Genomic DNA, 22,415 nt, shown 5'->3' on the forward strand with positions numbered 1-22,415 from the left:
GATTTGAAAGAATCCCAAACTAAGTTATTGCACTGGCGTGCAGAATATTAAAGGGTTAAAATATGGCTGGCAGGGGAATATTAGTACAGGTGTTATTGTAACACTCAACTTCTTCAAATGTGGTTTCTCATCTTTAAGATGGGGATAGTAACAGTTGTTCTGCTGGCTGCCTAAGGTTATTGGGAGGATCAAATCTGCTGCTATATCAACAACATTTGACAAAATAGAAACTGGTAAGCCATTGGAAGTTATTGTCACACATACCTGATTTTTTTTCTATAAGGTAGTTTACTACCACATCTTCTAGTCTATTACTATCTCATTGAGGCCTACCCCATTATACTTTTAAAAATTAAAAAGAAACCTAGCCATTTTCCTCCAGCTTACATGATTTTATATTTTTTCCATAGTGTTCACACACATATCACCTCCCACATAAGAGTGAAAGCGAAAATTCTTATTCATTTGATCACTGCATGGTTCTCTCTATCAAGAGCAGTACCTTGCATGAAGTAAGTAGTCCAGAAATATTTATTGTATGAATGAAATCAATGAGAAAAAAGGATTTTGTTTACAGACTTCTTTGTTAGAATTAACTTCATTGTAAGAATTCTGTTTTGCATTGTTAGTTCACAAATGTTAAAAGAGACAAGGAAGACAGTTGTTCTCAAGGTCAAAAGCAGATGAGGCAGAGAAGAAAGAGAAAAGGCCCAGGAGACACTCTCCTGATTCTCTTTATGTAACATCAAAGCACTTCTCTGAATTGTGGGTCTTCTCTGTCAGCTACACATACTTATGCCTTCTTACTGTACTGATTGGTGCAGGGGATAAAATTGATAAGGAGAATCAAAGCTCTTTGAAATTACCCAGCTTATACAAATATAAAGAATGCTGCCATACATAAAGATAACTAAGCTAAAGAAATATATATACCTAAATATCAAGTGTTCCACACTGAGAGGAGCATCACATTCTTTAACAGTTCTCTACTTAACGTAAGTCAGCCTCAGTACAAGTTAACCTCATCTGTTGCTTAAGAAAAAAACAAAACACCACCACTTCCTAACTGAACGAGTGATCTTATTTTAAAAGTTGTTTAGCATATACTGTATTTCAACGCTAATGATTGGATTTTACTCCTTTAATCAAGATAGCGTATTAAAAGAATGACTAGGGGTTTTTTTTATGCTACGCAAATTATACTAGTACCTCGTTTGTAATTTGTGATTGTGCATGATTCTGATAGAGAAGAAATTTCATTGCAAGTGGGTTTCAGAAGCAGGATGCATGTGCATTTGCTTGTCTGGATGCAAGTAAATAAATAGTAAAGCTCGTTGATAACAAAGGCCATTATAATTTGAATAAGTTATATTCTCTCTAGGAGAGATAAAGGGTAATGAAAGACAGTTCAGAGCTAGTGTGTTATTACTTCATCAAACACCTCAGCCTCAAGCTGATAAAACTAGCTTGTATGGCTCCCCGAAGACGTTAACGACAATGTTGCTGCCAACCGTTTGTAGTGATTTCTAAAATCATTAATATCACTATTTAAATGAGTTTGTGATGCAGTATAATACAGGGCAGAGCCAGAGGTGAAACTGCTACATATACTTTTATAAAACCATAAAAAGTGAGTTATAGTAAATGATAAAATGTGTTGTATTCAACCTGGATAGATACAGTGAAAAGATGATTTCCCAGTGAACCTAACAGTGGGCCTTAATGACATATTAATTACCTTATTTATAAAAACTCAGAAATCTATGGTAACTTTATTTGCTGAAATCCTATTGACCAAATTTTAAAATAAGTCCTTTCTTTGGTAAGTACTGATTACATTGACTCCTTACAGATTTTATTCATAGTTCTTGTCTTTATTTCTCTTTAATATATCAATTCATTGTGTATAATCTTCCTTGACCATAGATTTACAGTTATTTCTGAAACATGATCTCCAGATTACTCGAAACGTGGTAGAAAGGCTGATTTTGCATTTTGTTTTAACATAGTGTCTGTTTAATAAGGAGGTATAATTTTGCCAACATTTATGTACATATGACATAAACTATACAAAAAGTTCTCAATGTGAATAAATAAGTGAAGAAATAGTGATAGGACATCCTAGTTTTAAGTACATACCCAATATGAGACATATGTTGAAACTGGTAGATACTGTTTTGAAAATTGTTCTTATTTTAACTTCCCAAACTGCTATTCAGTAAATTCCCAAACTTTGGTGTCATGATAGCTTTTCATACCCGATTTGTGTTCTGTTGATTCCTAACTGTCACTGTTGTAACTCAACAGAATACATCATTTTAAAGAGACCATTTTTAGAGTAGGAGCAAAATACTAATTTTTTGAAAAATATGAGGGTTATGGATGAGAAAAATCAGTAAGATAGCTGCAAGATAGGATAATCTTTCAGAAGAGAAATTTTTACTGACATTTCACTAAAGAAAATTAGGCTCATACAAGTAGAGCTGTTTAACTTTTTATATATGCCTATATAAAATAAAAACTAATTACAAGAGTTAGAACATTCCAGATATCTTGAAAAGCACATAGACCTTATCAGATACTTACCAACACTTATTTTATCACCTCATTTTTTTGTTGTTATTTTGTCAATTGCTTTCATTGCATGTAAAAAAATATTAAATTTCTTATCCCCAGAAAAACATGTGTCCTTGTATAGGTTGCGCTTAGATGTAATTCCTTGTCAATACACAAACTAATCTGCTAAGTAGTAGCATTTGAGTAAAATGTAACCTCACTGAGTGGACACTCAGTTATTTTGTCTTACCTCTGTTTGCTTCTTGACTTGCTCTAGCCTGGCTCTGTGGTCAGGAGCAGCTTACCAACCCCTCACTTGTCAGTGCCATCCACAAATGATCTCTTCTTTTCAACTTTCCCAGCAATGGTTCCCTGCCCCATAGGTAGTCTTTGATTTTGTTTTTACCTGTGTTTTAATCTAATTACCTATTGTAACCTCAGTTCATTTATTTTGTACTCAACCTTTAGCCTCAATGGTGAAGTGTTGTCTGGATTCCAGCCCTCATCTGTGGGCTCTGACACTGACTGGCTGGCCAGCTCATACGTGGACATCACTGCAGAACTGGACAGCACCCCCACCGCCCACATGTGTCCAGTGCAAACACGCTCCTGATTACCCTTTGCCTCTCTCTAGGCTCACCCTTCACAGCACAGACATCGAAGTTGTCCGTATTTGTGTCCGAGAAACCACCACAGTTATCTTACAATAACTTCCACACACATTTCATGCTTTTTCTATTTCATGTTATTCTTTTATCAGAGAACAAATCCTACAGTTTTCTCCATTTCTATACCTTTACTTACTCGCATTTATTCTTCTGCATTGCATCCATGTCTGGTTGTGACCTCCTTGATTTTCTCCACCATTCTCAATCGATGGTTATTTCATCTCCTAAATACTTCCTGAAATAATTTCTTCTCTACAGCCCGTTTACCACTGCCGCCAGTTAGGTCCTTATTTCTCACTGGGTTATGTCAGGGCCTCCTTACTAGTTCGCCTGGCCTCAGCCTTACTCCTTTGAATGTCATCTTCCAACTAGGTGTCAGATCAGTGTTTCTAAATGCTTTATCTGATCTTATCAATATCTTCTTTAACATCTTTCGAAGGCTGTTATTTGCAGAAAAAAAAAATCAGGAAATAGTCTTAAATGACAGTGATCTTACAATTTTTTTTTCCACATTAGGACACATATGAGTGAAAGGGAATGCTATTTCTAATCAAGCAAAAACCTGGTCAAATGGAAATATATGGATGGTTGCCCAGGTTACAAGGTATCTGACTTTTGTTCCCAGTCCCAATGTTTCTGATCCCAATCCCAACATTTTACGTTGAAGTTCTGTATTTACCTCTGTGTTTCACGTCTCAAAGTCCTTCATGCTGTCTCATGGGTCTGGACTATGCCCCATTGCCCATCCTTCACCCAGTTAATGCTTAATGATGGCTTCTTAACACTCAATTTAGGTGTCATCTCCTCTAGAAAGTTTTTCTTGACCTCTCAGGGTATGGTGTCAAATAATATCTTATATGTATGTCTTCCAGGATACTTATTATATTACTATGCAATTATTTTTCTTTTCTACTTAACTTTGAGCTTACCATCTCCTAGGGAAGAGACTTCATTTTTCATTTCTGAAAGCTTAGAATAACAACTTAGTAGTAGTAGTAATAGTATTTATGGATGGATGTGAAAATATATACACATACATATGTATGTGTATATTTTTTCACACATAAATACATATGCATAATAATTATATAGACGTGAAAAGGATACCACACTTAAAGTCAGGAATTTATAGTTTATCAGAGAGATAGATAGATAATAATGTATGTATTAAAGAGAACACATTCTAAAGAAATCAAGGAAGGTTTAAGAAAATAAGTGGAATCTGAGGTTTACCTTGAGGTTGAGTAAGAGTTTTATAGGTGGAATACACAAAGAAAGTATCGGTCTGTGTGTCCTATACTCAAGGGAAGAAGAGGACCTCTAATTACGCAACGGAATCAACTGAATCAACCCTGGTTATCAGTAAGGTTATACCATTTAGCTTTTATTCTAGGTCAAGTTTCTGAAGATTACTGAATAAGAAGGCCCTCTTCTCCCCCAAGAACAATTTGTTTTAAAAAAAAGGTAATTGTCAAACATTTCAATGGGAGGAATTATTGCTTCATAAAATATTTGTTGGAACTTGTGAATTTCAGATGTACTCCATTTCCTCTTCCAAGAGATAGGGAAAAGAGAGGAGTTGTAGGGTGTGGGAACAATTTTTTCCCCATATGTCTTTCTCTATCCGTCACAGAGAAACACATACATACTCAAGTTCTTGCAGATTAAAACCAAACTTAGCTTGTCAGTATACCAGATGAAAGTCTGGTCTGTGCATAATTATTCACATGTCTAAAACAACTTAAAATTGAATGCTACAAATAGAATATTAAGCATGTGTTCAGGTATCTGATATATGGAACATGTTTTTGTTTTTCTCCGTGTTATACATTTTTATGGATCAGTTCAAATCATACACCTCTGGCACTTTAAAAAACAGATCCTAATTGTTATTTCTTTTCACACTGTAGGATTTATATATTATAAATAAAATGAGAGCAAAAATTTTATCAATTTACAGAACTTTTTCTGTAAATTTTAGAAATTTACAGAATTACACAATAGAAAAGACAGACTGGGTTTTAAATGTGCTAAAAGAAAGAAATTCACCACCATCTATAAAACCCTTGACATTCATGACATGTACAACTCTTGAAATAGAAAATACACACAAAAATGTCTATCCAAAAATAATGCCCTGAACTTTTGATATGAACTGGCATAAACATGACATTTTATAAACATTATGGAAAAGTCAGTAGAAATACTTCTGATGCATAAATATTTTGGTAATCTAGCTTTTGAAAATTGGTCTGCATCCAAATAAGATGCACGTATTTCTATTTATTTTTTATCATAGCAAAAAATCAGAATTTGGGGAATAGATGGTCACAAAAGATTTTTAAAAATTTATTTATCAATTACCTTTTTAATTACATGAAAATAAGCTGTTTCTTATTTTCAAAAATTATCCCAGCTCTTCTGTTAGTTGCTGAAAGAATACCTATGCAAGGCTGCTGGTTATTGCATCGAAGAAACAAATAAAATTGTAGAAATTTTGTATCTTTTTGTAAGACCAAGTTAACCAGCTAAGACGGTGGCTTCAATAAAAATAGTCATCTGTTTGCTTATGCTATTACTTAACAACTGGTTGGTGTTACGATTGCAAAGTGATTGAATAGTGTAAGTATTATGTAAGCACATCATGTTTCATAGATCTGGACTCACACAATTCAGATTTCAGATATAGTATCTTCCAGATTTGCTGAGCATGGATGTTAATTAAAAAACAGTTTACTGGGCAAAAGATTTAACCAGACATTTCATCAAAGATATATGGATGGCAATAAGCACATAAAAGATGCTGAGCATCATTAGTCATTAGGAGAGAGCAAATTAAAGATACTTTATATGAGATATCGCTACATACCTATTGTAATGTCTAAAAGAGCTTGCATCCCAAGAGCTTGCAACTATGTAGAGAAACTGCAACTCTTTCACATGGTTGATAGAATATAAATTTGTACAACCGCTTTGGAAAACAGTTTGATGATTTCTTAAAGCATTAAACATACACCTGCAGTAAAATGTGGATTTTTCACTGCTAGGTATTTACCTAAAGAAATGAAAATGCAGGTATATACAAACACTTATACACAAAGGCTCATAGGTGCTTTATTTGTCATAGCCATAAACCGAAAACAACTCAAATGGTCATTATACCAGGTGAGTGAATTTTTTAAAAATGTGGTACACCACATAATGCACTACTTATCCAGTAATAATTTAAACAAAGAACTATTCATATATACTGAATAGCAAAATAACTGAATAAAGTAAGCCATGAATATGAATATATATTGCATGATTCCATTTATGCAAAATTTTAGAAAATTAAAACTAGGCTGTAGTGAGGGAAAGCAGATCTGTGGGTTTTGTAGATGGAGGGGTGTAGGAAGGAATGGGAAGTAAGATGGGAGAATTACAATGGGGCAACTTTAGGCATGGTGGGCGGTTTTATTATCTTGACAGTGGTAGTAGTTGCAAGGGTGTATTCATATGTCAAAACTCATCCAAATATACACCTTAAATAGACCCAGTTTATTATTGTCACTTGCAGAGAGACATGGATCAAAGGAATTAAAAGAAAACAGCCCTCATCAGAGACTGGGCAATCCACATGACCTTTCTCTCTTTTATTGTCCTTTCACATTTGACTATGAACAGATGAGGGTATTGGTATATTAATGGGGTAATAACAAATTTAGTGACATGATAGAACTCCTACTGTAAATATTAAGGGATCCAAAGACATCTTCTATTTGCAAGGGTGGAAACGTGACTGACAGTGAGGAACCTTCAGATGACTTGCCTCCTATTTTCCGCCAACACTGGATTGTCTTCAGAAGACTCAGAAGTGAAGTGTTTCAACAAAAAGAATGTCCGTAACTTTGTAACAGGTATTAATTGTATTTCTTATAAACAATCATTAGATAAACAAATATGTTTTGCAGTTGAAGATTTACAATTATTTAGGCAATCTGTACAAAAAAAAAGTTCCTTTGCTTGATTTGCCAGAATAAAAGAATAAATTCTGTTCTGCTTTCACAGTAGAATTCTTGCTTTATGTAGAGGTCACTTAGAAAAGTGATTTTAACCTTTATAATCTGACAGGGTGGATTGTTAAAACAAAGAGCAAAGAAAATATGTTACCCAAATGTAATTTTTAGGTCTATATATTGCTGTAGGCGATGTTAATAAGCTGCACATGATACAATATGTGAATGTGTTTTCCTTGATAGATATTTTAAGAATTTTCTTAAAGCACAATCATATATTTTTTTATACAAATTGATTGGCATATAAGGTAACACCATCTCTTCCATTCTTATTTCATTACAAACTACAAACCACATCCTTTTCAGTAAAACTAGCTTTTCAGATTTGTGTTTAAGGCTTTTACCTATTTAATCAGTATGAGGTTAAATATCTAAATAATTTGTTTTTTGCTGTTATGGTCTTTGTTTACTGTATTCTTAATTTTTCATTGGGATGCTTTGGGTGACAAATACACAGAGCTCAAGGATAGTTAAAGTGTAAGACTGAGATTCATAAATCTAACAGCTATCCTTTTCTTTGTCACAACTGACAGTGACCTTGAAGAAACCACTTAAACTCCTTGTGCCTCCTGCACTTCACTGAAAACTTGGATAATGGTACTTATCTCTCTGGATAAGAGGGAGATGTTAATGTTTGTAAAACCTTGGAGATCTTTAGATAAAGTAAACTAGTACAGAATTACGAACATAATCACTACTGTTATATCTTCTAATCATTTCAAGATATAGATAGATGTAAATGGATCATTACAAATACTTTATCCATGTTATTTTATTTAAATTAGTCACTGGAAAATGTACTAGCTGTAGAAGGATGATTTTCATGTTATATATATCAATTGCTCCATTAAAATGAATAAATTTCCATTTTACCTGCCATTCCTTAACATGAGATTCTCTTATACAATAAATACACTTTTATAGACTATACCTTAGCACCTGCCTTACAGAGATCTAGAGAATCACAGGTCTGAATTGCCCTATTGCTCAATTTCTGGCAGTTACAAATTAAACAAATATTAATTATTGAAATATATAAACGGCCAGACTCTTTGCACCATACACTTTATATTTTCTCCAGTCATCCATTAATTTTATTCAGATAACATCAACTATTTCAAAAAGGAAGAAGGACTATTAAGAAAAGTGCTTCAGCAGACTGATGATAAACTGGACAGTTTCTTACTCAAGGATCCTGTACTGTAATGAAATACACAATTGCCTCTAATATAGACCCTGAGAAGATGTGATGATCAAACTAAAAATGAAAAAAGCATAAGAGTGTCTAATTCTGACTGGGGAATCTGAGAAATCTTCATGACAAAGAAGTAAATTTAATATAGGTCTAGAAGGATAGGTGCTTAGGATGGCTTTTTGAAAAGTAGGGGTTCAAAAGAGGTCTTTCCAGGCAGATAGAGCAATTTGAACGGTAGTGTCGATGGGGATGGTTGGATTCAATTAGTGTAAGTTTATGAAATAGTCATCTGAAAAGATACTAAATATCATTTTTTGTTGTGGAAATACTTATATTCTTAAAACAGCATTGAGACATCCTACATCTGTTGGAAAACAAAAAAATCAGAAAATAAGCACTGCAAATTAATGGTGAGGATACAGAGTGAGAGGAACTCACAATCATTGCTGGTGGGAACACAGGAAAGTTCAGAAACTTGAGAAGAAAGTTTGGCATGTGGTCCAACAATTGCACTCTTAGGTATTTGCTCAGTTTAGCTGAAAACTGGTATCTCCATAAAACAGCATGCCAATTGTGATACTGTGATCCACAGTAAGAAATATATATTTGGTGTTTGGCCCCTTTTCCGGCACAGTGTTCCTAAAACTCTTGGAATTTCTCAAGCTACGAGAATGATAAAGGTTTGTTGTGTGAATGAGGTGACTTTTGAAAAGCACTTAGGAAATCTAAGGATGGGTGATTGTTGCCAGGAGAACTAAAAACGTGATTAGAGAGTTGGAACTCACCTTTGGGGAGGGAAGAGATGTTGGAGGTTGAATCAATCACCAGTGGCCAATGATTTAACCAATAGTGCCTATGTTAGGAAACCTTTGTAAAACCCCAAATGGATGGAGTCTGTAGAGCTGGGTTGGTGAACCTCTGGAGATTTGGGAAAAGTGAAGTGTTAGATGAGGTCATGGAAGCCCCACTCTTTACTCATACCTTGTCCTGTTATGTTTTCCATTTGATTGTGTGTGCAGAAAAAAGAGCTTTATACTAAAATTCAGAAACTTTGGTCATAGTAGAATCCTGCCAAGTAGAAACATCTCTGCTAAGTTTGTCATTAGGTTTACAAATTCACAGCAAATTAGGGTCATGAGTGAGGCCGAGTTTTTTCCCTTGATAGTTAAATTTAGTATTGAGTTTATTATGAGACCAGAAGATTGAAAGCAATAAGGACAGGAATACAGGCAAATCCAAAATTATTATCAACAGAATGAAATGGTACGATAACCTTCATCCTTTAAGGGGAAAAGATAACTACTTTACACATCTAAGAATCTGTATATATTTGGGTTTTAAACCTAAAGGAATGGCAATGAGCCAGCCTAATCATTACAGATGTTTCAATATTTCAAACAGGTACAAGAAAAAAAGTACAAACCATTAAAATTAAGACCAAACTCCAGTTATTTCTATGATGTATATGTGTAAAATATAATTGTTTTATTCATTTAAGTGATGTTATTCCCCAGTCCTAAGGCTTCTTCAATGAGGTTATGTCCTTGTTTTGCTTCATGGGTAAAGCAGTTTGTCCGTCATGAAGTCTGTATACTAATTTATGAAACTAAGCTTTAAAAAAATTAAAGTCACCATTTCCCATCTCTGAGATTAACCACACTAAATAAAAATATTTATGAGGGAAATGCACGAAAAAAAAGAGGACATTACCAAAAGCTAATTGATATTCCATGAATCTTCAATACCAGAATACAAAGGTTTCTTTTTTTTCAAAATACAATCAGAAGATTTTAGTCCACTTGCAAATCTGACACTGAGCTAAACTGAAAGTGTTACTTCTTTTCCACTGGATTCTAAAGTCAGCAATGCCTTGATTTCATTTGCAAAAGTTCAGTATGCTTATTAAAAGAGTTGTCGATAGTAAAAAATTTGTTTTCAGCTTCCAAAATATTTTTCTTATTACATACATACCATTTTTTGAGAGATGGACTGTAATAAATAGGCTGAGAGTAAGCCAAACAAAGAAATATGTGGCCGACATAAATATACTTTCTACATAAATAGCAGTCAATTTACTTAACCAAGAAATAGCAATAAAAATGAAGTCTCATTGAAATCCTATACTGGAATGTTATTTATTACTTACTACAAAAAGCATGCAAATCAGCAGTGTTTAAATTTGTACAGCAGAATAGAAAGATAAAGATACTGAAATTTCAGAAATTAGAAGCAAAGTTTATTTCCTATACTATAGTGAAAATAGCTAAATCTATACATACAACATATTTCATTTTTCGAGTGGTAGAAGAGTGGCATACTTCATAATAATCTCTTCTGTCTCTAAAGGAAAGGGTGACAGTATTTGTGAATTCAGAATAACATCTTTTAGAGTACCTTCCCTTGAGAAGAGGTTTTAAGATTTTTTGTCTAGTTGAATGCTAATCCTCTTAAAATCATAGCAGACACAATCAGTTTTTCAATTGCCCTTTATAACTGTCAAACTAGATAAGATGACATATTTGTTGGTTCTCCAAAGTGTGATGTCATAAAATCCCATTTGCTTCAGCAAGAATCATTATTTATCTTTTTTGACAGTGTTTCACATGATCAGTAAGAGAATCATGGGATTAGTTAAAAGGGCATTTAGAAATAATATCCTTCAGTTTTAGTAGGAAATCTTGAAAATACAAGAACCAGGCTAAAAATATGCATTTTTTTTAAGATAATATGATTAGAGTTTATTTTAACCATAAAGATTTTTAAAGTACAATCAGAAATACTAACTTTTTATATTCATGTATAAGACATGGACATTTTTCATCATGGTTATTATACATAGTTCCATTTAATTTATCTCAAAGTTTTTGAGTTAAATATTACATTTTGTTTAAAGCCTGTACATGTTATGTATATCCCATTGTAAGAGTGTATCATAGTATATTAATTAATTTATTCTGTTTGTAAACTTTGGCCCATTTTGGTCTTTTACAAACAATGCTGTTATAGACATTCTTGTATATTCATTCTGATGCATACCTGAGAAATTTTATCCAGTATATACCAGTAGTAGTGGGACTGCTGGGTCACAGGATAGGTGTGTTTCAATATCAACTGATAATGTCACTTTACAAAGTTGTAGTATTACTAAACACCTAATCATATTAAGTTTAACACTATCAGAATATAAACAATTTCCAGTTCCTCCACATTATTGCTAACACTTAACCATACTGTATTATATATTTGAAAGTTGCTATGGAATCTTAGATGTTCACACCATAACAACAACAATAATATGGGAATTATGTGAGAGGAGGACTATGTTAACTAATTCAATTGTGGTTAACATTTCACAATGTATATGTGTATCAAACCATCACATTGTACCTTAAACTTACAGACTGTTATGTGTCATTTATATGTCAATACAGCTGGATTAATTAAATAAGTAAGTAGGTGAATATATAAATAAGTAAAAAAAGAGTTCTTCCCTAACCTGGGTTCATAAACTTATTGAATCATCTGAAATAGTTTTTGTATTTGCTTGGTAATAGTGGCTCCAAATTTATTTTTTATTTCCAGTGCAAAGTTAACTGGTCAGGCTGCTCATTGAAATATTTTATCCTTCTCCACTGATAAACTATTTTACTCTGTGGCATATTAAATGTCTGTATATTCCTGGGTTATTTCAGAAGGAATGTTATAAGCAGGTCATCCATGCTTCCCTCCAACAACAGACTGGTTATACAACGCTGGTATTTGAGGGCCCCAAGGTCCACATGCACTGATTAGGTGGAAGAAAAGCAGAGGAAATTTAATATAATGATGAGGAACATTGGCTCTGAAGTCAGTTTGATTGGCCTCAAATTCTGCCTCAATCTACAGCTACTTATGAGCTCTTGGACAAGCTACTTAAGCTTCTTACATTTCAATTTCTCCTCATTGAACTAAGGATAGTAAGAGTAATATATTCACTAACATTTATTGACATCTCTTTATATGCCACATATGTTTGAAATAATATGTTGTAAGTCTTCTAATTATTACAACACAGAAAACTGAGCTAGAAGCAGGTGATGTGACCTTCTCGTGGGTATTCATTCAATAAGTGTAGTCGCTGAGATTCCTGATCAGATAGTCTGACTCCAGAATCTGCATGTCTAATCATGAAGGAAAAACTAAAGTTCGTCCTTATGGAAGCTACTAAAATGGGGAATCGTTTGTTACTGTATCATCATCTACCAAAATCTGATTCACACTTCAGTCTTCTGCTAATATTTTCTATCTCAGTGAATAACATTATTATATTTTTAATTGCATAATCTAGTAACCTACAAATTATCTTTTTCTACCTCCTTCTTTCCCTTCCTCCATATCTATTCCATCACCCCATCCTATTCCTATTAATGTTGATTAAGTTAGAACCATCTTCTCTGCTACTCTGTTGACACTCCTCCAGACAAAAATACCATCACACTATATACTACTGCGATCTGTTTTTAACAGTTCATCCTGTGTGTACTATGTTTGACTTTTGTAATCTCTGACCTCACCTCCAAAATCAGAATGATCTTTAAGAAGTGCAAATATCATCATGGCAGATGTTATCTGACAATAGCATTCGGGTCTATATTTAGGTTGGAGAATCATGTATATATTGTAGAACACTGTGAATGCAAATGTTAATGTTGGTAGAAAAAAGGAGAAATTCTAAAGGTAACCTTGGTTGTGAGAAGAGTATTGACATTAAAACTGAGTTTAACTTCCTCTTTGGCCACCAACTAGCTATGTGACCCTGGAAAAATCACTAACTCCCTCCAGTTTGCTTATTATTAAGTTTGTACTTAAATGAGTTAATTTCTAAAATACAATATTACCTTGAAATTTTCTGATTATATTTTAAAATAACTTCAAGAGAATAGCATAACTTTGCTCTTATAAGGAAACACAGGTTTGTAACTGTTTTACCCAAGTGAACTGATCATTCTCAACATCTTTTTGAAATTGCCATTCAGACAATATGCTTATATTCATTAAGCACATATGGTATTCTTAACTCTGTAAACTCGATATGATCTACGGAGTTAAGAATACCATATGTGCTTAATGAATATAAGCATATTGTCTGAATGGCAATTTCAAAAAGATGTTGAGAAGCCAAATGAATGTTCTCAAAACCAGAATCTCAAGAACATCTTTCAACTGAAGTAAGACTAGAAATTCGAAGTTGCTCAGTACTTTTTAACAAATCACTCACTGAACATTCACCACTCTCCTTTCATCCATTCTTTTGTTCCTTCCTGACACTGACAGGGTAATTTTTTTTCCCCCTCTCTCTCCTTCAAATAAATGGTGGTGACAACAAAAATGTGGATATTTTTAGATCTGGTTTAGAGGACGGCAGTCTGTTGGATATTTGCTTTTGACCCTATCTCCAATAAAATTAAATTGATGTCATTGACAAGTAGTAGCATTTGACAGATGCATTTATCAAGATGGTGAGGGATTATTGTGGTTGGCTCATGGGAATGTAAGTAGATGTGATGGGATGAAACCAAGCCACTGACAATCACAGCCTGGATATCAGGACTAACACCATAACAGTGCTCCAACCTCTTCGGGGAAATTGCAGAAGATTTTGTTCTGTACATTCAAAACTTTTATCTGGCAACTGAAGTGGAGTGGTGAAATCAGACTTGTGAAATCTCCTTCATATTGGCTGCTTCTCAACTGAAAGAGACTTATAAATAAGAAACTAATTTTCTACAAAAAAAACTTGGTATTGTCTTTGATGACTTTAAAGCTTCTATTTACTCTGCCAGCAATTTTGCTTATTATCTTTATATAACTTTATCTAACTTTCCATCATTAGGATAGGTATAGAAACTATGAAAACAAATAAGGTATGGTCCTTGTTAAAAAGCTCACATTCGAGCAAAGGATTCATCATACAGCAACATAGTCAATATATATATAAGAGCAGATGTTATTAGAACTCAGAAAAAATCATTGATTAAGGGGTGAAGAGATGCAAGTGGTATAAAAGAAACCTTCAAAGAAGGGACAAATGAACTGTGATGTAAAGGATGAGAGAAAACCAGTTAAATCTAAGTAGAATAGTGTGAGCGAAAGCAGGAGATGTGTACAGTTGGACATAATATGGTAAAATCACATTTGTGCTTGGCTCCTTTGTGTTAGATTCGATTGGCTTATTAGAATGTACACTAGTATGAGAAATGCTTTATTCGCTCCCGCATCCCCAGCACCTAGAACAGTGCTATTCCCTTGCTGGCATCTGATAACCCTATTTTCTAAAAGTAATGCCTTTCTTCTTTAGTGGGTTTTGAAAATTTTATTTAAATATAGAAGTATTTTACATGTAATTTAACAGATTTAAAAAATACATTTAGATTTGCATTCCTCAGTACCTTGGAGGACTCTGAAGAGTTCAGCACGCCAAACTCTGCTAATGTCTGGCACATAGGAAATAGAATGTGAATAATGTGAAAGCTTATATACAAGTAAATGTAATATTGCATGACATGTCATAGACTCTACTGTCATATCTCAGTATATGTCAACTTTATTTCAATTCTTCTAAACACTGATTTCATCTTTAAGTAACATCTATTCTTAAAAGTACAAATAATACTAAATTTAGTTTTTTTCTAAGTCTGTGGTAACTATTACATAATTGAGTATACTTGAAATCTTTTGAAGCACCTTGTTTCAGATGATCAAAAAGTGAAACTACACTATGCTACCACTCCGATTTTCTTATAATTAGAACAAATGCTCAGCAATATAAATTAATGAACTCTACTTTTTATTTCACTGATTAGAGTATTTTAAACGTTTTAATTGATACTTTTAAAAACATTCTTTCATTTTAGGTTTTTATAAAAATGGGTGTTTGTCTAAATTTTATCCATTTGGACTGAGTACTTAAAATGTTTTTAAAGCTCATTTCTTCACTTAAATAAAAGAAAAAAGCATCACTTCAAGTTCAAAAGAATTTATTTCTTATAGCTCATAAGACTTTCCAGCTTTTATTCACATCTGGACACTAATATTGGAGACAGAAAGCAAATCATGCAAAAGACAATTATTTCCATTTCAGTTGGAGAGCAAAAAAGCCCAAGAGATGTGATCTGAGAAAATCAGAAATACTCTGCTCCCAAACACTAGATTCCGTGTAAGGGGCACATGGACCTTCTTGGCTAAGGTGGTTTTCTTTGAAGTTACAAGCTCGAAGTGTGGCTGGAGTTACTATGGATTTTGAATACGCTGAGCTGATGTGACAATATATTTTGGTGTTAGATTAATAAACTTTATGAAGAACAAGGAGAAATCTTTTCCTCTTACTCTTTTAATCAGAGGGCAGATAATTACTTACTTCTGAATAGGTTATTTTTTAAAAATAGGAAAAAAAAGAAATATGAAGATGTTTGTGTTCTTCACAAAAATAGAGCTATCTCTTCTCTTTTCTACAGAAGCGGAAGGACTGAACACGGGATGGAGGATGGTTATAAGGTAAATTTAATCTTCTTTTTTTTTCAGTAACATCAATAGTGCCTGTAGCTGAGACTGAGGAATATGGTTGATCTGAATAATAAGTAATCAATTCCTTCTTGCCAAAAGCCTTAGATTTGAGGAACGATCACCTAACTGCTTAAAAAAAACCAAACAAACCAAAAGAGTCCTCTAAACTACTAACTAATATAAAGAGCAAACTTATAAAGGATATTTGGAAGGCCGTCTAATTTTATTGTATGTCAACTTTGTTTCAATTCTTCTAAACACTGATTTCATCTTTAAGTAACATCTATTCTTAAAAGTACAAATAATACTAAATTCAGGTTTTTTCTAAGTCTGTGGTAACTATTACATAGTTTAGTGTACTTGAAATGTTTTGAAGCACCTGGTTTCAGATGATCAAAAAGTGAAACTACACGATGCTACCACTCCAATTTTCTAATAACTAGAATATGCCAATTTGAATCAGGCATTTTAGAAGTTATTTAAACATATTCAGAATTGCATTTAAATCTATGCGACAGGACCCTGACTAGAGTCACTTAAATAAATAACCAATCAATGGTAACAAGAAGTTCCTGACATCAGCCAATACTGTGCTTCCTGTACTGAAAGATCTAGAGGTATTTCACCTTTCTGGTCTGCTAAAATAAAATAATAAAAGAAAAATCTTTTAAAGCTAAATCTTTCCAGTTTTATTGAGAAGTAATTGACTTGTATCACTGTGTAAGTTTAAGGTGTGCGGCATGATGATTTGATATACATATATTGTGAAATGATTACCATGATAGGTTCAATGAAAATCCATTTTCATATATATATTACAGTAAAAAAAAAAGGAAAAAATATTCTTATGAAAAGAACTCAGGATTTACTCTCTTAATTTTCATATGGATCCTATGGCAGTATTCTCTATAGTTACAGTGTATGTGATATCCTTAGTGCTTATTTATCTTATAAGTCATTTATCTTATTCTTGTAGCTTATAAAGGAAGTTCACACCCATTGGCCACCTTCCTCCAGTTCTCCTCCCCTCACCTGGTCTGCTGACTTTAATATGGGGCTACCTTTTTTATGTTCATAGCAAGATGTCAACTGAAATTCTGGGCTACACTCATGCTTTATGTAAAAAAAATAATGAGGGCCTGAGCAAAGGGTAAACACATGTCAGTTGAATCTCTCACTTTTGATCAGGACAGAAAGTGGTGAATTTTCATAGTTGGAAGGGTGTCTGGGAAGGCAAGTGTCTACAGTCATAAGTATTGTTCTCCCCCCAGCACTGGAATTCTGCTAGTTAGGAAGAAAGAGAAGGTAGGTATTAGATGAGCAATTGGCACCATCTCCTAATTTGTCTTTAGAAATTTTGGTTGTCTAATGTTGCTAATCAAGTTGTTGTAATGAATAATGTATTTAGCAAAAATAAACAATGGGGCCTGAATAAAGAGCATGATTAAATCTCTGGGGTAAAAGACTATACCTCATAGTTCAGACCATGGTATTATCCAAAATATATAATAAAGTTCTGGTGTCTGTAAATCAATCTTATAGTTTTACTTTTTAAGACAGTTAAAACTGGATTATAGAAGAACTACCTTAATGATTATAATGGTTTACCATTCTAGCCAATCAAACACACAAAAGATAAATAAGAGCTATGGCTACTGGACAGAGTTTCTATTAGCATGTTTGTGATTGCTTTTCTAGAATACTTAAGATAGTCAACTGAAATATGCTTATAGAATAATACGGCTAGATTAAGGTACAAAATTTTGATGTTTTTTCCATATACTAAAATAATCAGAGAGAAAGTATAATGGAGAAAGGCCTTTGTAATAAAAATGTAAAATAAGTAGAAAATGAGAAATAATCTTAACAAAAATTAATGGGAACTTAACAAATGCATACACTTAAGTTTATAGATAAATGAGAAGTCTTGGAAAATGGAGCAAGATATTTTGTTGTTCCTAAGCTGGAAGACTAAAAGACTGGATTTTTACAAAATGTTGATGCTTCCAGAATTCTATCAGATATTTAATGTAACTTTAACATACTCCAATTTGAAAACTCACTTGTTAAGTATTTATCTGAAAGTGTATCTATTAAGTATGAGCATAAGAACAGCTATGATAATTTTGAAAAGAGTTAGAGAAATGACTGTAGCCACCTAGGGTTTAATACTCTTTTATAATGTACTATATAAGAGTGTAGGTTGGTAAAATCTATAACTATCATAAGTTGCTGTTAAATTAGACCTAATATTATCAACTTAATATGTGATAAGTAAAGCATCATGAATCAAAGGGCAAATGCCAGCCATTCAATATTATTGAATTTAAAAAATAGCTTTAACAAATACTGCAAGAGATACTCACTGAGAGATAATCCTTTAGTTAATAAAGGAGCATATAGTTAATACAGAGCATTAAACTGTGGGAAGTGGGCCAAAGAAAAACATGTTAATGTGTCTGAGATTTGAGCTCCCATTTGTTATGTAGATGACTATGTACATATGTATGTTATGTAGAAGGACTATGTGCCCTTCTACTGGTGCTCCTTTTAATTTTTTTTCACAAAACATAAACTATTTAATTCTGATTTTTAAAAAAGGAAAATAATTTACTGTATTGAAACAGCCCATTCATCATACAAAGAGTTTGATTCTGTCACTTCAAGTGCTTGTTAAATCACTTCCAGCTGCTACAATCAAGGACCAGGTACTTCTAAGGTCTGGCACTTTTTGAGCTCCATTACACCTTTAAGTATGATTCTTCAATCCAATTCTAGCCTTCATAATAATCAAGTGCCCACTCCAGTTAACTTCAAGGTAACTGGGAACTTAGAATTCTCCATATGTGTCTGTATCTGATTTTCAATCAGACCTCTTCATCCACAACCTGAAAGGTACTGAATATCTATGAAGTAGCATAGTAACAATCTCACTTAAAGCAGTGTCAAGAGTAGCATCACTGAAATAAAACTTTGGCAAGGAAACTAATCTATAAAAGGGATACTTCTCCAAACCAACAAGGAAGTAAGTGATAGAACTGAGGAGTAATGTATTCTATCATTGATTAGATTGAATCAATTGAATCCATTGATTAAATAATTTAGCATCAAAGTGGAGTTCAATGTCATTTACAATTACAGCAAAAATAAGGAATTCCATGTTTAATAATCTACACTGAAGAAAGTTTACACACAGACCTTATCTATATATAATGGTGGATTTGTTCGACAAGTATTTATTAAACATCTATTGGCAGCATTGGTGATATGTGTATGTATACAATAAAATGTAATTCAAAAAAATTATAAAGTAACAAAAGAGAACTCAGCGACCTTTAAATGCCTAATTCAATCATTCACTTCTTTTTTTCTTTTAAAAATTTTATAATAGCTTTATTGAGATGTATTCACATGCCAAAATATTCACCCTATTCAGTTGGACAATTCAGTGGTTTTCAGTATATTAACAGACTTGTGCACCCAATCAGCCCTATTTAATTTCAACACATTTTCATCATTCCATTTGTTATTAAAGTTGTTTCCTGTTTCTTCCCAATCCTCCCAGCTATGGAAAACCACTAATTTACCTTCTGTCTTTCTGTCACATAAATGGAACACTATCATGCAAGCCTTTCGAGTGCTTCTTTTACTTAGTATAATTTTTTGAAGGTTTATCTTTTACTCTTTTTGATGAATAGCATTCCATTGTATCAGTAAACCATATTTTGTTTATCCATTGGTTAGTTAATAGCCATTTTGGTTGTTTCCACTTTTTGGCTACCATGAATTATCTGCTGTGAACATTCACATACAAGTTTTGTGTTGGACATATGTTGTCAGTTATCTTGAATTTGCTGTCTTATTTAGCATGTCCACTAACATGATAGTTTACTGGCAGCCAACATTCTTCCACAGCTAGTTGAGTGTTTTTAGTGCTGTTACTAGTCTGATAAATTCATTCATTGTCAAATTCTGATGGCTGCTTTCCGGGTAAAATTAATATTTGCTGTATTTCTTCCCCTACCCAGGCTTTAGTGAGATATAATTAATATATAGCATTGTGTAAGTTTAAGGTGCACAATGTATTGATACATTTATACATTGCAAAATGATTACCGATTTAACATTAGCTAAAACCTATGTGTGATGGAGGTTTTAATATTCCGTTGTATACCTGTGGACCACTTCTTCATCCACTCATCATTGAAGGTTACTTAAGTTGTTTCCACATCATGGTTGTTTAATTGATATAATTTGGAAGTAGAATCCACAGGATTCCCTATGGATGAATGTAGAATATGAAAGAGATGATTGAAGATGTTGCAGACTTATTAAACAAAGAAAATCTACAGAAGAAATAGCAAAGGAAAAGGGAAATGAATCCTTTTTTGTGAGTGTTAAATTTGAAATGTGTCGTCACACCTGGTAAAATCATTAAGGGGGTGCATCTTCATAAGCATGAGGTCCAAAGACAGAGCCTAAGTCATTTCAAAACAAGCCGAAATGAGGAGAGCAATCAGCAAAGGAGATTAAGAAACAACAATCAGTAGGGTAGGATGAAAATTAGATGAGTGTGCAGTCCCAAAAACTGGGTAAAGAAAATCTTTCAGGAAACATAGTTATAGCTAGTGTCAAATGCTGATAATCTGCCAATTGTGAATTAGGAAACTTAACCATTGGGTTTTGCAATAAGACTCATCAATGTCCATAGAGATACTTTTATCAGAGGGAGAGTGTGAAAACTTGATTGGAGTGGATTTAGGAAAGAAAAGAATAAAATAATGGGAAACAGTAAGCCTAGACTGCTCTTGAAGAATTTTGTCAATAAAAAGGTGTGTATAAGAGGAGGAAGTGGAGCTCAAGAACACTTTTTAAAACTACACTTTTTAATTTAGAATAGCTTTAGATTTATAATACAGATGGTACCTCTGTATCCCACACCAAGTTTCTCATATTATTAATACTTCACAGTAATGTGATACATTTGTCACAATCAGTGAACTAACATTATTACTAATTAGCATCTATATGCTAGTTAGACCCCTTAATTTTTACCTAAGTTCTTTTTTCAGTTCCAGAATCCTAGCTAAGAGGGAATATTATATTTAGTTACCTTATATCCTTGGGCTTCTCTTGGCTGTAACTGTTTCTCAGACTTTTTTTATTTAGGATAAACTTGGTCTACAGTTTTCCTATTTTATAATGTATATATCTGGTTTTAATATTAGGCTAGTATTAGGGTAATACTGATCTTATTTTTTAGACAAATTAAGAGTGAGAAACAAATTTATTTTATCTTCATTTGTTCCTGCTCTTTAGCTCTTCCTTTCTGTATACAAATCTGTGTTTCTTACGTGTTTCCTCTGTCTGAAGAACTCCTTTTAACAATTTTATGTAGGGCAAGTCTGCTGTCATGAATTCCCTCAGTTTATGTCTATCTGAGAAAGTATTTCTCCTTTACTTTTGAAGGGTACTTTTGCTGGATATAGAATTCTAGATTTTTTTCTTTTAACACTTTAAATATCTTATTCTACTCTCTTTTTATGGTTTCTGACAAGAATCCCATTATTACTTTATCTTGGTTCCTTTACAAAGTAAGGGTCTTTTTTCTGGATCTTTTAAGCTAATATTTTCCTCTGACTTTGCATTTCTCCTGTTTAAATATAATATGTCTAAGTTCAGTTTTTTGTTTTTGTTTTTGTTTTACTCCATTTTACTTGTCATTCTCAGAGCTAGGTCTGTGCTTCAGTGTAAGTCATAAATTTTGGAAATTTCTCCAATATTATTATTTCTAATATTTTTTCTGCTCCATTCTTTCTTCTCCTTTTGCTTTCCAGGTACACATATGCTATAGATTGAAATTGTCCCATACTTATTGAATGTTCTATTATGCTTCTGATTTTGTTCATTTCATTCTTTTTTGTCTGTGTATTTCAATTTTGCATGTTTTTTACCTAACTATATTCAAGTCAATAAAAAGGTATGTATAAGAGGAGGAAGTGTATCTAAAGAACACTTTTAAAAACTACACTTTTGAATTTAGAATAGCGTTAGATTTTCTAGCGTTGATAGTTTCCTCAGCTGTGTCCGATCTATTGATGTGGTCAAAGGTATTCTTCATTTTTGTTACAGTGCTTTTGATTTTGAACATTTAATTTTTAATTCTTTGTTGCAGCTTGCATCTCCTTGTTTACATTACTTATCTGTCTTGCATGTTGTCTGTTTTTCTCCTTAGAACCCTTAACATATTAATCACAGTTATGCTAAATGGACTATTAATTTCCACACCTGTGTCATATCTGACTGTGGTTCTGATGTGACTTCATCTTTCAGACTGGTTTATTTTATTTTTTCATTTTTGCATGTTTAAAAAAAATTATTTTAAGAAGACTTGCT

At 33.0% G+C, this 22,415-nt stretch overlaps 1 long non-coding RNA gene across 1 annotated transcript in view; it reads left to right on the forward strand.

Moving 5' to 3' along the window:
* Positions 1–7,046: 7,046 nt before the first annotated feature.
* Positions 7,047–22,415, forward strand: part of LOC140846497 (uncharacterized) — an 88,123-nt gene continuing 72,754 nt past the window's right edge. The window contains exons 1-2 of the long non-coding RNA XR_012125634.1: positions 7,047–7,123; positions 15,971–16,010. This is a non-coding gene — a long non-coding RNA (uncharacterized lncRNA). The remainder of the gene's footprint in view (positions 7,124–15,970; positions 16,011–22,415) is intronic.

The sequence above is a fragment of the Manis javanica genome, chromosome 15 (assembly GCF_040802235.1).
Source record: "Manis javanica isolate MJ-LG chromosome 15, MJ_LKY, whole genome shotgun sequence".
NCBI classification, from domain to species: Eukaryota; Metazoa; Chordata; class Mammalia; order Pholidota; family Manidae; genus Manis; species Manis javanica.